Here is an 18,182-nt window from a genome sequence, read left to right as displayed (position 1 = left end):
TTTCTATTCGGGCTCAAGTACTCTGCAAAGCCCTCCCGGTAACAGTTAGAGATGCTACCTCAGTAGAAGCATTTAAGTCCAATCTTAAAATTAATGTGTATGATAATAAATATTAATAATGAATTAGATTTTATATCGCGCTTTTCTATTATTAGATTCTCAAAGCGCTCACGGAGAAGTGGGAAACCATCATTCGTTCACACATGATGGTGGTAAGCTACATTTGTAGCCACAGTTGCCATGGGGTAGACCAGGGGTGTCCATCCCATCCATTTTCTACCGCTTATTCCCTTTCGGGTGGCGGGGGGTGCTGGAGCCTATCTCAGCTGAATTCAGGCGGAAGGCGGTATACACCCTGGAAAAGTCGCCCTCTCATCGCAGGGCCAACACAGATAGACAGACAACATTCACACTCACATTCACACACTAGGGACCATTTAGTCCGCATGAACATCCCTCCATCCATCTTCTTCCGCTTATCCGAGGTCGGGTCGCGGGGCAACAGCCTAAGCAGGGAAACCCAGACTTCCCTCTCCCCAGCCACTTCGTCTAGCTCTTCCCGGGGGATCCCGAGGCGTTCCCAGGCCAGCCGGGAGACATAGTCTTCCCACTGTGTCCATACATTAAAGGCCTACTGAAACCCACTACTACCGACCACACAGTCTGATAACTTATATATCAATGATGAAACATTAACATTGCAGCACATTCCAATACGGCCTTTTTAGTTTACTAAATTGCAATTTCAAATTTCCCGCTGAGTTTTTTGTTGAAAACGTTGCGGAATGATGACGCGTGCGCGTGACGTCTCGAGTTGGAGGGGACATATTAGTGCAGCACCACTTGCGGTTAAAAGTCGTCTCGTTTCATCGCATAATTACACAGTATTCTGGACTTCTGTGTTGCTGAATCTTTTGCAATTTGTTCAATTAATAATGGAGGAGTCAAAGTAGAAAGATGGAGGTGGGAAGCTTTAGCCTTTAGCCACACAAACACACGGTGTTTCCTTGTTCAAAACTCCTGGAGGTGAAGCTTTACTATGGATCAGAGCGGTCAAGCGAACATGGATCCCGACTACTGGTCAACCGGCAGGTTTCGGTGAGAAAATTGTGGTAAAAAGTCGTCTCTTACCGGAGCTTTCGCCGTCCATGCAGCTGCCGTGACTTCCCTCAGAGACTGGCGTCAACACACCCGTGGACACACCCCTCTGACTATCAGGTACTATTTAACTCACTCAAATATTAGCAACACAATAGAAAGATAAGGGATTTTCCAGAATTATCCTAGTAAATGTGTCTAAAAACATCTGAATCGGTCCAAATGCAATCGCCTTTTTTTTTTTACTTTTTTTTTTTTATTTTTGTAGTCCTTCGCTATCAATATCCTCAGCCACAAATATTTCATCCTCGCTCAAATTAATGAGGGAATTGTCGTATTCTCGGTCCGAATAGCTCTTGCTGTTGGAGGCTCCCATTAGAAATAATGTGAGGAGCCCTCACACCGGTGACGTCATCGTCTGCTACTTCCGGTAAAGGCAAGGCTTTTTTATTAGCGACCAAAAGTTGCGAACTTTATCGTCGATGTTCTCTACTAAATCCTTTCAGCAAAAATATGGCAATATCGCGAAATGAACAAGTATGACACATAGAATGGACCTGCTATCCCCGTTTAAATAAGAAAATCTCAAAAAAAACCACAAATAAATCATTATGAGCCCATACTTTGAGATCTCCATTGTCTTGCAGTCACGTAGCAACCTGCTGCTGAGAGGGCTGAAAATCTTGTAATCTGAAGTGTCAAAGTGAACCCAGACATTACTACCGCTTACTAATTGTTCATCCTTGGGCCTGATTGTGACATCCCTTTGCGGAGTATCCGCAGAGGCCACGTCTCTTTGTGAGTGGATTAGAGAAGGATCCAGTTTGTGGCTTTGCATCATTTTGCACTGCATGACTGCGGTCTAGTGATAACAAGCTAATCTGTCAGTGAACTCCGAGAGAGTGCGGACACACACACACACACACACACACACAGAGAGAGAGAGAGAGAGATGACTGCACTGTCGGCACGCGTGCACCCAGTGCATGGAGACCTAAAACGCATCCACTCATGCGTCATGTTGCATAGTCGGTTGTGTGGCAAAGTGGAGGGAGAATATCACGAAGCGAGACTGCACTTGCACTCCGATGTGCAAGCAAATCGTGCCGTGATATAAGTAACTTGGCATGATCTCTTTGGCCGATAAGATGAAAATTGTTGCCTTTTTTATTCACCGGTAAAAGCAAAGTTATTCCAGTTTATATTTCTCCCGAGTAAGCAGTTTTTTTCATGTCATTTTTGGAACTTAAAGGCCTACTGAAACCCACTGCTACACACCACGCCACCTGATACTTTATATATCAATGATGAAATATTAACATTGCAACACATGCCAATACGGCCTTTTTAGTTTACTAAATTGCAATTTTACATTTCCCGGGAGTTTTTTGTTGAAAATGTCGCGTAATGCTGACGTGTCCGCAAGACGTCACGGGCTGTTGGGGAATATGAGCGCTGCGCACACACACAGCTAAAAGTCGTCTGCTTTAACGGCATAATTACACAGTATTTTGGACATCCGTGTTGCTGAATCTTTTGCAATTTGTTCAATTAATATTGGAGAAGTCAAAGTAGAAAGATGGAGGTGGGAAGCTTTAGCCTTTAGCCACACAAACACACGGTGATTCATTGTTTAAAATTCCTGGAGGTGAAGCTTTACTATGGATCAGAGCGCGGTCAAGCAAACATGGATCCCGACTACATGTCAACCAGCAGGTTTCGGTAAGAAAATTGTGGTTAAAAAGTCGGAGAAAAGCTGAGCTTGTGCCGTCCATAAAGCTGCCGTCAACTCCCCTGAGACGTTGGCGTCAAGACACCCGTGGACACACCCCTCCGACTATCCGGTACTGTTAAACTCACTAAAACACTATCAACACAATATAAATATAAGGGATTTCCCAGAATTATCCTGGTAAATGTGTCTAAAAACGTCAGAATCCGTCCCAATGCAATTGCATTTTTTTCTTTCTTTTTTTTTTTCCTAGTCTGTCGCTATCAATATCCTCAAACACGAATCTTTCATCCTCGCTCAAATTAATGGGAAAATTGTCGTTTTCTCGGTCCGTATAGCACTTTTTGTTGGAGGTGTAAGGACTGGTTGGCATAGTTGGGGAATATGAGCGCTGCGCACACACACAGCTAAAAGGCGTCTGCTTTAACCGCATAATTACACAATATTTTGGAGATTTGTGTTGCTGAATCCTTTGCAATTTGTTTAATTTTCAAACTCAAACACCTTCGTGGTCTGGGATTGGCTATACGGTGGAAGAGGGGTTAGTGCGTCTGCCTCACAATACGGAGGTCCTGCAGTCCTGGGTTCAAATCCGGGCTCGGGATCTTTCTGTGTGGAGTTTGCATGTTCTCCCCGTGAAAGCGTGGGTTCCCTCCAGGTACTCCGGTTTCCTCCCACTTCCAAAGACATGCACCTGGGGATAGGTTGATTGGCAACACTAAATTGGCCCTAGTGTGTGAATGTGAGTGTGAATGTTGTCTGTCTGTCTGTGTTGGCCCTGCGATGAGGTGGCGACTTGTCCAGGGTGTACGCTGCCTTCCGCCCGATTGTAGCTGAGATAGGCACCAGCGTCTCCCGTGACCCCAAAGGGAATAAGCGGTAGGAAATGGATGGATTGATGGATTTTCAAACTGTGATCTGCCAAACAACCACTTGATTGAAGAACCATATTTTCCGGACCATAGGGCGCACCGGGTTATTAGGCGCACTTCCGATGAGCGGGTCTAGTCAGGTCTGTTTTCATACAGAAGGCGCACCGAATTAAAGGCCGAATTAAAGGCGTCATTTTTTTTTTTTTTCTAAATGTGTAGCACTTTCTTGTGGTCTTCATCATATGAACATTTTTTTTTATTCAAGTACCCCCTTTTTGGTTGAAAAAAAGAGACAAAGAAGTCAAATACAGCAATATGTTATCAGTTTCTGGTTTATTAAATTGTATAACAGTGCAAAATATTGCTCACTTGTAGTGGTCTTTCTTGAACTATTTGGAAAAAAAGATATAAAAATAACTGAAAACTTGTTGAAAAGTAAACAAGTGATTCAATTATACATAAAGATTTCTACACATAGAAGTAATCATCAACTTAAAGTGCCCTCTTTGGGGATTGTAATAGAGATCCATCTGGATTCATGAACTTAATTCTAAACATTTCTTCACAAAAGATAAAATCTTTAACATCAATATTTATGGAACATGTCCTCAAAAAATCTATCTGTCAACACTGAATATTGCATTGTTGCATTTCTTTTCACAGTTTATGAACTTACATTCATATTTTGTTGAAGTATTATTCAATAAATATTTTTATAAAGGATTTTTGAACTGTTGCTATTTTTTGAATATTAAAAAAAAAATCTCACGTACCCCTTGGCATACCTTCAAGTACCCCCAGGGGTACTCGTACCCCCATTTGAGAACCACTGGTCTACATAACATGTAATGGTGGTTATTTGGTCAAAATGTTGCATAGAGGATGTTAGGTATGAAAACAAACCTGATGACTTTTTGTAGGGAAGTTTTAATTTATGTTTCGGCGATATAGTTAAGATAGGCTCCAGCACCCCCCGCGTTCCCAAAAGGGACAAGTGGCACAAAATGAATGGATGGATATAGTTCATCAAATTAAGTGCAAGACGCAGGAAGTTGAATGGTTTGTTACTGGATACCTTCTAATATGCGTCAGCCTTGGAGACTCTGTAAGTAATAAGCAACTATAATTATTCAATACTTGTTTATCTTGACAAATGTGTTTGAAACTACAATGTTGTTCAATTAGGGACATTTATTACATACCTTTTTAGCCGTTGTGTTCAGTAAATGTTAGTTCCGAGTAGCCTATAGCTTACCATAATTACCGTATTTTCCGGCGCATTAAAGGAGTCATCCATCCATCCATCCATTTTTCTACCGCTTATTCCCTTTCGGGGTCGCATTGATATTTATTTTTTTCTAAACTAAAAGCACTTCTTTGTGGTCTACATAACATATAATGGTGGTTATTTGGTGAAAATGTTGCATGGATTATCTTTTACGGATCATTTTCAAGCTGCTTTCTGACAGTCGCTTCAGGATGCGCCGTTTTGTGGGCGGTCTTATTTACGTGGCTCACCTTTGGCAGCGTCTTCTCCCCGTCATCTTTGTTGTAGCGGTGTAGCGTGCAAGGACGGGAGTGGAAGAAGTGTCAAAAGATGGACCTAACTGTTTTAATGACGTTCAGACCTTACTTAAATCAATATCGGAGCAGCGTCTCCTCATCCGGAAACTACAACAAAGCTGGAAGTGTGTCCCGTGAAAAAATGTCCGACCGGAACTTTCTAATAACTAAAGTTCCTTGGGTGATTAATATAAAACTCACTACACCGGTATGTTTTAGCACTTTCATGGCAAGGGTACTGACAGATATAAGTAAGAACTTTACACTACTTTATATTAGAAATGGCAACAGTGGAGGATGAATGTCCCATAACAAGAGAATAGAGAAAGAAACAAACAGCTTATCGACTACGGGGTCGACACGGACTACAAAGTTTTCTGAACTTATGCAAATGTTCTGACCTTATGCAAATGTTATGAACTTATGTAAACATTTCCTGAACTTATCCAAATCCCAAATACAGATCAGCAGCTACCAGCAGGTAAGAAAAGTTGCTTTTGCATAATATTGCAGAACAAAACCCCAGTTAATATATCTTTCCTTATACACACACCATAATAATACTCGTATGTTGAAGCACAGTACAATCCATCAAGCAGAGCGGCTTCATAGCTTACCAAAGTCGTACTAAAACATTTTGATGGATATTTGAGCGCTGTGTGTAATGTTTTATACTTTCAATGGAACATATACAATTGGTGTTGTTTACTTGAGTCAGATTGCAGTCAACACGTATCTCTTATGTGTGACTGCTATCTAGATAGATAGATTGATAGTACTTAATTGATTCCTTCAGGAAAATAAAGAAATAAAAATTATAATCTACTGGTCACACTTGGCTATACGGTGGCAGAGGGGTTAGTGCGTCTGCCTCACAATACGGAGGTCCTGCAGTCCTAGGTTCAAATCCAGGCTCGGGATCTTTCTGTGTGGAGTTTGCATGTTCTCCCCGTGAATGCGTGGGTTCCCTCCGGGTACTCCGGCTTCCTCCCATTTCCAAAGACATGCACCTGGGGATAGGTTGATTGGCAACACTAAATTGGCCCTAGTGTGTGAATGTGAGTGTGAATGTTGTCTGTCTATCTGTGTTGGCCCTGCGATGAGGTGGCGACTTGTCCAGGGTGTACCCCGCCTTCCGCCTGATTGTAGCTGAGATTGGCGCCAGCGCCCCCCGCGACCCCAAAAGGTAATAAGCGGTAGAAAATGGATGGATGGATGGTCACACTTATCATTACACCATGTACCAAATAAAATTGCTTCGAGGTCAGTAAGCAAAACCAGATTTATTCCGTACATTAGGCGCACTGTCGAGTTTTGAGAAAATGAAGGGAATTTAATTGCGCCTAATAGTCCGAAAAATACGGTAGTTTTATTTTCCTATATTCAAACTGTGTGTAATGTTGCAGAGGGCAGACATATTAAAGTAGACTTGTTTTTAATGAATGTTACACTACTGTACCTTAATGCCGGGCATTAGAGTGGTACTTGGAGAGCCAAGTACTACCCTAATCCTAATAACCAACAAACGTTTGCAGTTATAGACAACATGTTGTTTGCGTTACAATACCATCTGTGGGCTGAAGTAATTAATTTGCATGTGGGGGCTGTGAGAGTTTCAGTTGGAATGCTGCTGTTGTATTGTTCCGAAGAGTACTGTTCAATTCACCATTAAACTCATAGAAATGATCAGGCACTATTTACCATTTACAGATTTAATGAGGGAAAAACAATTTTAAACCTGGAAAGAAAATTTGAAGAGGAATTAACGGGTTGCGATAAAATCAAGAGGTATTTTATTTAAGGACAGTAGAGAGTCCGCAGATAAACCGCAGGTCGGGCGGTTGACATGACGAAAAAATAGATTTTAATTAGATTCGGGCGGGTAGCGGTTGAACCATCCGGAAATATTTGATATGCATGGTTCTGTGATTGGTATCCTTTGCCATTCAAAGAGCCATTTAAGACCCGTGTCATAAAGCGAAGAAGACAATAAGAGACGCTATAATTCTCTAGAATGACTGCTATAAGTCACCCAGATAATAAGTATTAGGGCGTGCTATGAAGCCATTGGCTTTTTGGCCTATTACAACATGTACGATCTGCTTATCAGTCCAGCATCATGTTGTGTGTGGTTTCCGCGGCAACACGCACACGACTGCAAGGCATACTGGGTGAAACAGAGTACACTAATGGTTGTGATATAAACAATTTGAACACTCTTAGTAATATGCGCCACGCTGTGAAGCCACACCAATTAAGAACGACAAACATATTTCGGGAGAACATCCTCATAGTAACACAACATAAACGCAACACTACAAATACCCATAATCCTTTGTATTCATGACACTTCCTGACTATTTTATACACCCCGCTAGCAGCAAACCCCCCCCCCCGATATTTGCCGGATCAACAATCGGTTTGTACATGTTGTTGAAGGTGTCAAAGGCAATGGCCTCGCAGCACGCCCATATTCTTGTAATCAGGATGAACGCTATTGGATTGTTGCGGGAACGTTAGCGGCTCCAATTGTCTTCATTACTCTGTGAAACAGGTTTAAATAGCTCTGTGAGTGGTAAAGGCGGACAACCTCTGATGTATTTCAGCGGGCGGTTGGCGGGCGGGTACGGTCCTGATAAAATGTTGGTTCGGGTGAACGGCGGGTTGGTGACGACTTTGGTGATGCGGATGCGGAAGATATAATTGCCTATTCGCGCATCTCTACAGGACAGACAAAAAAAAATTGGTGTTTAAGGTTCAAGGAATTGATCACATCTGGCCCAAAATCCCAAAATAGTATCTTATATCAGTGATTCACAAAGTTTTTCACCAAGTTCTACCTCAGATAACACTTGGCTCTAATTATTGTGCCGTATCGGATCAAAACAATAATTAATACAATTCAAAATTATATGGTATAAAACCCACAAGCTTCAGCTACCCCAGTTATATAAAACAGCCTTTAGCTTTTTGTTTCATATTGACATTTCAATGATAGACAAGACATCTTCCAATGCATCCTTTAGACCAGGAGTAGGGAACCAATGGCTCCCGAGCCAAATGTGGCTCTTTTGATGACTGCACCTGGCTCTCAGATAAATCTTAGTTGACGTTGCTTAACACGATAAGTAATTAATAATTCCGATGGTAATCACAGTGTTCAAAATAACCTTCAAAATATAAAACATTATCATGCTCTTTAATCCATCCATCCGTTTCCATCGCACCTGTTCAAGAAGTCGGATTAATGGTCAAGAGTGTTTTATTTATTATTGGTTACCTTCAGAATAATAATCTTTTTAAAAAGAATAAGAGATGCACGCATTTAGTTGTTGTAATCAGGAAAAGTCCAAATAAAAGACGAAGTGTAGAATTCTCTTGTCAGAGCGTGGGACGACACTGTACAAGAGTAAATTGAATCCAGTCTCTGTTTAATTCCTTGCTTCTTGTCTGTTTAAAGACTTCTGAAACCCACTACTACCCAACACGCAGTCTGATAGTTTATATATCAATGATGAAATATTAACATTGCAACACATGCCAATACGGCCTTTTTAGTTTACTAAATTACAATTTTAAATATCCCAGGAGTTTTGTCTTGAAAACGTTGTGTAATGATGACGTGTACGCAAGACGTCACAGGTTTTTAGGAAGTATGAGCGCTGCGCACACACACAGCTAAAAGTCGTCTGCTTTAACAGCATAATTACACAGTATTTTGGACATCCGTGTTGCTGAATCTTTTGCAATTTGTTCAATTAATATTGGAGAAGTCAAAGTAGAAAGATGGAGGTGGGAAGCTTTAGCCTTTAGCCACACAAACACACGGTGATTCATTGTTTAAAATTCCTGGAGGTGAAGCTTTACTATGGATCAGAGCGCGGTCAAGCAAACATGGATCCCGACTACATGTCAACCAGCAGGTTTCGGTGAGAAAATTGTGGTTAAAAAGTCGAAGAAAAGCTGAGCTTGTGCCCTCCATAAAGCTGCCGTCGACTCCCCTGAGACGTTGGCGTCAAGACACCCGTGGACACACCCCTCCGACTATAAGGTACTGTTAAACTCACTAAAACACTAGCAACACAATATAAAGGTAAGGGATTTCCCAGAATTATCCTAGTAAATGTGTCTAAAAACATTGGAATCCATCCCAATGCAATTGCATTTTTTTTTTTTTTTTTCCTAGTCCGTCGCTATCAATATCCTCAAACACGAATCTTTCATCCTCGCTCAAATTAACGGGGAAATTGTCATTTTCTCGGTCCGAATAGCACTTTTTGTTGGAGGTGTAAGGACTGGTTGGCATAGTAATGCCTGGTTTGTCCCTCCGTGGATGCGTCGACAAGTACACAGCAATGGTAAGTTTAAATGATTTATTAAACTTAACAAAAGCAGGCTACGAACAAAAAGACTGGAGCTAACAGACAAAATAAACCAAGGGCGCTAGCATAAAAGCTAGGAATAGAAAACAGAAAAACAAAGACTGGCACGAAGGCACACAAAAAGGAAAAACAATTCATCAGCGTGAGAGCTGGAATAAAACAAAGGCTTAGCGTGAAAAGCTAGCGAGAATATACTTACATGAAGTCAGTCGATACTTGTTGCTCAAAGGCAAATTTATGGACCCGGATAGAACAAAGAGAAGAGGAAAGCTTATATAGAGAGAAATCAAGGAGAACCAGGTGTGTGTAGAAAACGAGGAGCAGGTGAAATCAATGTGTAACCGTGGTAACGGACTAAAGAGGAAGTAAGTGGGTCAGAAGAAAATGAAACAAAGATGGAAAAATAAACATGTGAAGATCTGAGTCACGGATCGCAACAGGAGGCTCCCATTAAAATCAATGTGAATATGTGAGGAGCCCCCACACTTGTGACGTCATCGTCTGTGACTTCCGGTAGAGGCAGGGCTTTTCTCTTAACACCGAACGTTGCGAACTTTATCGTGGATGTTCTTTACTAAATCCTTTCAGCAAAAATATGGCAATATCGCGAAATGATCAAGTATGACACATAGAATGGACCTGCTATCCCCATTTTAAATAACAAAATCTAATTTCAGTAGGCCTTTAATAGATGTCGTCTGTGTTTGAACCTGACAGTTGTATTCAGTGTTAAAAACATTATACGACTCTCACGAAGATACATTTTAAAATATTTGGCTTTCATGGCTCTCTCAGACAAAAAGGTTCCCGACCCCTGCTCTAGACGGCAACACCTTCTGACGTGACGTGACCCGCTTGGCAGTTTCAAGTGTTCTTGAGGCTATTCAGGGACACCCGGGGGCCTCGAACAAGCGTCCACGTCTCCTTTGTGTCTGGCAGCTTCCATACTTGAGACGACAGGTCTCACCCCCACACTCCTTATAACTTCCCGAAAGCACGCATTTTTTTAAGTGCACTGGCTTCCTGTGCACTTAAGATGTGACTTTAAGGTTTTACTACTTACGTATAAAATACTACACGGTCTAGCTCCAGCCTATCTTGCCGATTGTATTGTACCATATGTCCCGGCAAGAAATCCGCGTTCAAAAGACTCCGGCTTATTAGTGATTCCTAGAGCCCAAAAAAAGTCTGCGGGCTATAGAGCGTTTTCCGTTCGGGCTCCAGTACTCTGGAATGCCCTCCCGGTAACAGTTTGAGATGCTACCTCAGTAGAAGCATTTAAGTCTCACCTTAAAACTCATCTGTATACTCTAGCCTTTAAATAGACCTCCTTTTTAGACCAGTTGATCTGCCGCTTCTTTTCTTTTTCCTATGTCCCCCCCTCCCTTGTGGAGGGGGTCCGGTCCGATGACCATGGATGAAGTACTGGCTGTCCAGAGTCGAGACCCAGGATGGACCGCTCGTCGGGACCCAGGATGGACCGCTCGCCTGTATCGGTTGGGGACATCTCTACGCTGCTGATCCGCCTCCGCTTGAGATGGTTTCCTGTGGACGGGACTCTCGCTGCTGTCTTGGATCCGCTTGAACTGAACTCTCGCGGCTGTGTTGGAGCCACTATGGATTGAACTTTCACAGTATCATGTTAGACCCGCTCGACATCCATTGCTTTCGGTCCCCTAGAGGGGGGGGGTTGCCCACATCTGAGGTCCTCTCCAAGGTTTCTCATAGTCAGCATTGTCACTGGCGTCCCACTGGATGTGAATTCTCCCTGCCCACTCCTTGCCCTTTTGTGGGTTCTTCCGAGGATGTTGTAGTCGTAATGATTTGTGCAGTCCTTTGAGACATTTGTGATTTGGGGCTATATAAATAAACATTGATTGATTGATTGATATGCGGAGCGGCGGGCGGGCCGGCCTTGGCAGATTTGATGTTTTAAACTACCAGTGGTTGAAAAAGAGCCAAAAGATTAGTGACTTTAAGGTTTCTGTTGACACTTGTTTTGGTCTTTCGCGCTTGATCTTAATTCAACACGACAAACGCCTTATGACGCACACCCACGGGTCGTTGTCCCTACTTGAACTCGAGGGTAATAGAATTTCAGATCGGACAAAAACAAGTACTCGTCGGTGAGGAAAAGAATGATGTCCTTTCAAAGCCCTCGTCTTATCTTTGCCATGTTGTCTATCCAAAATTGATAGCCTTATGTAACTGCATGGTGATGAGACTCACGGCTTGAGGGATAAAAGTAGAGGGAACGATTCATTATTCTGTTTGAATAGCAGATGCAAACGTGCAATGGAGGGCCAAGTGGGAAGGAAATACAGAGGTACCTTAACTGTTTCCATGCACTAAATTAGTCTTGATTTCTCAAAGTGTTTGGTGCATTTTCACACCCACATGTGAAGTCCCAGAGTCTCTAATGCGGCTGTTGGAGTTATACGCTTATTTCCTTTCCTTAATGTATTGCTTTTCCGGGTGACTTCTGAAGTCACACCTGAACAAGGCATCTTTGTGGCTCCTTACAAGTGAACAGCGCAGTTCTTGTTGCACCTGATGTCCGCTGCAATATCAAAGGCCTACTGAAATGAGATTTTCTTATTTAAACGGGGGTTGCAGGTCCATTCTATGTGTCATACTTGAGCATTTTGCGATATTGCCATATTTTTGCTGAAAGGATTTAGTAGAAAACATCAAAGATAAAGTTCGCAACTTTTGGTCGCTAATAAAAAAGCCTTGCCTGTACCGGAAGTAGCAGACGATGACGCCACCGGTGTGAGGACTCCTCACATCTTCACATTGTTTATAATGTGAGCCTCCAGTAGCAAGAGCTATTCGGACCGAGAAAGCAACAATTTCCCCATTAATTTGAGCGAGGATGAAAGATTTGTGGATGAGGATATTGATAGTGAAAGACAAGTTAAAAAAAAAAAAGGCGATTGCATTGGGAGCGATTCAGATGTTTTTAGACACTTTTACTAGGATAATTCTGGGAAATCCCTTATCTTTCTATTGTGTTGCCAGTGTTTTAGTGAGTTAAATAGTACCTGATAGTCAGAGGGGTGTGTCCACAGACGGCGCAAGCTCTGCTGATCTCCGGTAAGAGGCGACTTTTTACCACAATTTTCTCACCGAAACCTGCCGGTTGACAAGTGGTCGGTAACCAAAAGGCGATTGCATTGGGAGCGATTCAGATGTTTTTAGACACTTTTACTAGGATAATTCTGGGAAATCCCTTATCTTTCTATTGTGTTGCTAGTGTTTTAGTGAGTTAAATAGTACCTGATAGTCAGAGGGGTGTGTCCACGGACGGCGCAAGCTCTGCTGATCTCCGGTAAGACGCGACTTTTTACCACAATTTTCTCACCGAAACCTGCCGGTTGACAAGTGGTCGGTAACCATGTTCGCTTGACCGCTCTGATCCATAGTAAAGCTTCACCTCCGGGAATTGTAAACAATAAAACACAGTGTGTTTGTGTGGCTAAAGGCTAAAGCTTCCCACCTCCATCTTTCTACTTTGACTTCTCTATTATTAATTGAACAAATTGCAAAAGATTCAGCAACACAGATGTCCAAAATACTGTGTAATTATGCGATGAAAAGAGACAACTTTTAGCCGCAAGTGGTGCTGGCTAATACTGTATGTCCCCTCCAACCAATAACGTCACAAACAGGAAACTCCGCGGGAAATTTGAAATTGTAATTTAGTAAACTAAACCGGCCGTATTGGCATGTGTTGCAATGTTAATATTTCATTATTGATATATAAACTATAAGACTGCGTGGTCAGTAGTAGCGGGTTTCAGTAGGCCTTTAACACTGATTAGAAATATTACCGTGTAAAATAGCAGACAGCATTAAAAAAAAAAAAAGATCTTAAATTGAGCTTTGAACATGAACTAGTACCAAAAAGGTCTTGGAGTTGCTGAATTAGATGCGGGTCCGGGGCAAACACTGATAGGAGAGTGGTTTTGAAGAAATTATGTGAAAATGGAAGAACAACTTTTGAATGTCTCGAAGTTCAATCAATAAGCTCCGTGGATGGATGGAGGGAGTTTTGAGACCCTTCGTTCATTCCCCAAGACCGCTTGGGATGAGTGTTGCTATTGTTCTGGAAAACATTGCCAGTTATGTGGAATATAAAGTTATTGTTAATCAGTTTGGAGTGCAGCATGAAGAGGTTTGAGTATGCTTTCTTCTCGGCCTGATACAGTAAACCTGCTTCTCTTCCGTCTCACCCGTTTTTGTTACGCAGTCCGGATGATTTTCTTAGTTACATTTTTAAATAAAGCCCGACTTTTCAAAAGCCAAACAAGATCAGATTAAGGTGTTTCCATGGCCTGTAAAATACTTACTATTCAAGGAATTTGACTAATTTAGTGCATGGATTGGTAGTCCTTGACGTACCATTGCTGCACCAATTAAACTGATTTAAATTCCTTTCAATGGGGAGCGTTGATTTGAGATACAACTGTTTTGAGCTCTGTACTGTGTACAAACCCCGTTTCCATATGAGTTGGGAAATTATGTTAGATGTAAATATAAACAGAATACAATGATTTGCAAAACATTTTCAACCTATTTTCAGTTGAATATGCTACAAAGACAACATGTTTTTTTTTAACAAATAATCATTAACTTTAGAATTTGATGCCGGCAACACGTGACAAAGAAGTTGGGAAAGGTGGAAATAAATACTGATAAATTTGAGGAATGCTCATCAAACACTTATTTGGAACATCCCACAGGTGTGCAAGCTAATTGGGAACAGATGGGTGCCATGATTGGGTATGAAAACAGCTTCCCAAAAAATGCTCAGTCTTTCCCAAGAAAGGATAGGGTGAGGTATACCCCTTTGTCCACAACTGTGTGAACAAATAGTCAAACAGTTTAAGAACAATGTTTCTCAAAGTGCAATTGCAAGAAATTTAGGGATTTCAACATCTACGGTCCATAATATCATCAAAAGGTTTAGAGAATCTGGAGAATTCACTCCACGTGAGCGACATGGCCGGAAACCAACATTGAACGACCGTGACCTTCGATCCCTCAGACGGCACTGTATCAAAAACCGACATCAATCTCTAAAGGATATTACCACATGGGCTCAGAAACACTTCAGAAAACCACTGTCACTAAATACAGTTGGTCGCTACATCTGTAAGTGCAAGTTAAAACTCCACTATGCAAAGCGAAAACATTTATCAACAACATCCAGAAACGCCGCCGGCTTCTCTGGCTCTGAGATCATCTAAGATGGACTGATGCAAAGTGGAAAAGTGTTCTGCGGTCTGATGAGTCCACATTTCAAATTGTTTTGGGAAATATTCGACATTGCTTTTGTTTCCAGACGAAAAAACACACATCTATTCCAAGAAGTCAGAAGTATGTTGCTAGGCAAACAAAAATAAATGCGCTAAGGAAAGATGTTCCCGTATTGCTTAAATTAATTAAAATACAGTAAATATAGTACATATTACATATTGTTATGATCGTGTTTGTTACTACATTATATGTACTCTATATTATATACAGTACAGGCGAAAAGTTTGTACACATCTTCTCCTTATTCAATGAGTTTTCTTTCTTTTCATGACTATTTACATTATGAATTATTACACTATGAAAGAACACATGTGGAGTTATGTACTTAACAAAAAAGGTGAAATAACTCAAAACATGTTTTATATTCTAGTTTCTTCAAAATAGCCACCCTCTGCTCTGATTACTGCTTTGCACACTCTTGGCATTCTCTCGAGGAGCTTCAAGCACACCTGTGAAGTGAAAACCATTTCAGGTGACTACCTCTTGAAGCTCATCGGGAGAATGCCAAGAATGTGCGAAAAAGTAACCAGCGCAAAGGGTGCCTAATTTGAAGAAACTAGAATATAAAACATGTTTTCAGTTATTTCCCCCTTTTTTGGTCAAGAACATACAGTCGTGGTCAAAAGTTTACATACACTTATAAAGAATATAATGTCATGCCTGTCTTGAGTTTCCAATACTGATAATGAAAATACTAAAAATATGACCAAATGGTCACATTTTCAGTAGACCCATAATAAATTCATAAAAGAACCAAAATTCATAAATGTTTTTTGTGACCAAGTATGTGCTCCAATCACTCTACCACAAAAAATAAGAGTTGTAGAAAGTATTGAGAACTCAAGACAGCCATGATATTATGTTCTTTACAAGCGTATGTCAACTTTTGATCGCGACTGTATATATACATCCATCCATCCATTTTCTACCGCTTATTCCTTTTTGGGGTCACGGGGGGCGCTGGCGCCTATCTCAGCTACAATCGAGGGGAAGGCAGGGTACACCCTGGACAAGTCGCCACCTCATCGCAGGGCCACCACTATATACAGTGTGTATATAAAAGGTTGTTTTCGAGGGCTTTGAAGGCGACAACGGCGACTCACATTAGCTGCCTTTTTGCAAGCACTTTTATAATCTTTAGAATCCGAAAAAAAGACAACTAAAAAACTGTTCTTGTCCCTCATAATGATTGTGAACGATAGGCGGAATTCCACAAACCTGTGATTTCCAAAGCTCTTGGTTAAGATGAGAGCATTGAGCGTGTATCTTTTATACTCTGTCCTGAGTTACAGTTAGTGACAACTTTTTTTTCTTCCCCTTTTTATATGTCACCGTTCCATTTTATTTTCTTGCAACACACCAGGTATTGCAATCTTGCCCCTTTTTTTTAAATTGTTTTAAAAAATCAAACGTTCCCGTGTGCACAGGGCTTTATTCCTTCGTTCAACTACAGCAGGGGTCGGTACCCCAAAATGTTCAAAGAGCCATATTGGACCAAAAATACAAAAACATATCTGTCTGGAGCCGCAAAAAATTAAAAGCCATATTACATACAGGTAGTGTGTCATGAGATATAAATTGAATTATGAGAACTTAAAGGCCTACTGAAATGAGATTTTCTTATTTAAACGGGAATAGCAGGTCCATTCTATGTGTCATACTTGATCATTTCGCGATATTGCCATATTTTTGCTGAAAGGATTTAGTAGAGAAAATCGACGATAAAGTTCGCCACTTTTGGTACTTCCTGAAAAAGCCTCGCCTTTACCGGAAGTCGCAGACGATGACGTCGCATGTGTGGGGGCTCCTCACGTCCTCACATTGATTCTAATGGGAGCCTCCAACAAAAACAGTGATTCGGACCGAGAAAACGACAATTTCCCCATTAATTTGAGCGAGAAGGAAAGATTTGTGTTTGTGGATATTGACAGCGACGGACTAGAAAAAAAAAAAGAGTTAAAAAAAAAAAAACGCGATAGCATTAGGACGTATTCCGATGTTTTTAAACACATTTAGTAGGATAATTCTGGGAAATCCCTTATCTTTCTATTGTGTTGCTAGAATTTTAATGAGTTTAATATTACCTGCTAGTCGGAGGTGTACATCCACGGGTGTGTTGACGCCAATGTCTCACGGGTGTCGACGGCAGCTGTACGAACGACACATGCTCAGCTGATATCCAGTAAGTGGCGACTTTTTAACCACAATTTTCTCCCCGAAACCTGCTGGTTGACATTCGGTTGGGATCCATGTCTGCTTGACTGCGCTCTGATCCATAGTAAAGTTTCAGCTCCGGTAATTCTAAACAAGGAATCACCGTGTGTTTGTGTGGCTAAAGGCTAAAGTTTCCCAACTCCATCTTTCTACTGTGACTTCTCCAATATTAATTGAACAGATTGCAAAAGATTCAGCAACACAGATCTCCAAAATACTGTGTAATTATGCCGTTAAAGCAGACGACTTTTACCTGTGTGTGTGCGTAGCGCTCATACTTCCTAAAAACGCGTGACGTCCTGCGTATACGTCATCATTACACGACGTTTCCAAGACGAAACTCCCGGGAAATTTAAAATTGTAATTTTGTAAACTAAAAAAGCCGTATTGGCATGTGTTGCAATGTTAATATTTCATCATTGATGTATAAACTTTTAGACTGCGTGGTGGGTAGTAGTGGGTTTCAGTAGGCCTTTGAAGGAAACTATGAGCTCAAATATACCTAAAAATGAGGCATAATGATGCAATATGTACATACAGCTAGCCTAAATAGCATCGATTAGCTTGCAGTTATGCAGTGACCAAATATGTCTGATTAGCACACTCCACATAAGTCCGTAACATCAACAAGACTCACCGTTGTGCATTCATGCGCAACATTATAAGTTTGGTGGACAAAATGAGACAGAAAAAGAAGTGGCATAAATCACGTCTTAGAAAGTCGGAGAAAATAATGCATGTAAACAAACTAGGGTGAGTTCAAGGACCGCCAGAATTAGTAGGACAAAACAGTGCTCGCCAAATACTCGAATCAGTGAAGCATGTTTAATATAAACAGTGTGCTTTATAGCAATTAGAGAGGTTTGTGTCATGTTTGTCCTCCTACAGAAACCAAATTAAAACAAATAATATGTTTTTTTTCCCCTCATCCTTTCCATTTTTCATATATTTTTGAAAAAGCTCCAGAGAGCCACTAGGGCAGCGCTAAAGAGCCGAGGG

Source organism: Nerophis ophidion, linkage group LG21 (assembly GCF_033978795.1).
Source record: "Nerophis ophidion isolate RoL-2023_Sa linkage group LG21, RoL_Noph_v1.0, whole genome shotgun sequence".
Taxonomy (NCBI): Eukaryota; Metazoa; Chordata; class Actinopteri; order Syngnathiformes; family Syngnathidae; genus Nerophis; species Nerophis ophidion.
This window is presented reverse-complemented; position numbering follows the sequence as displayed.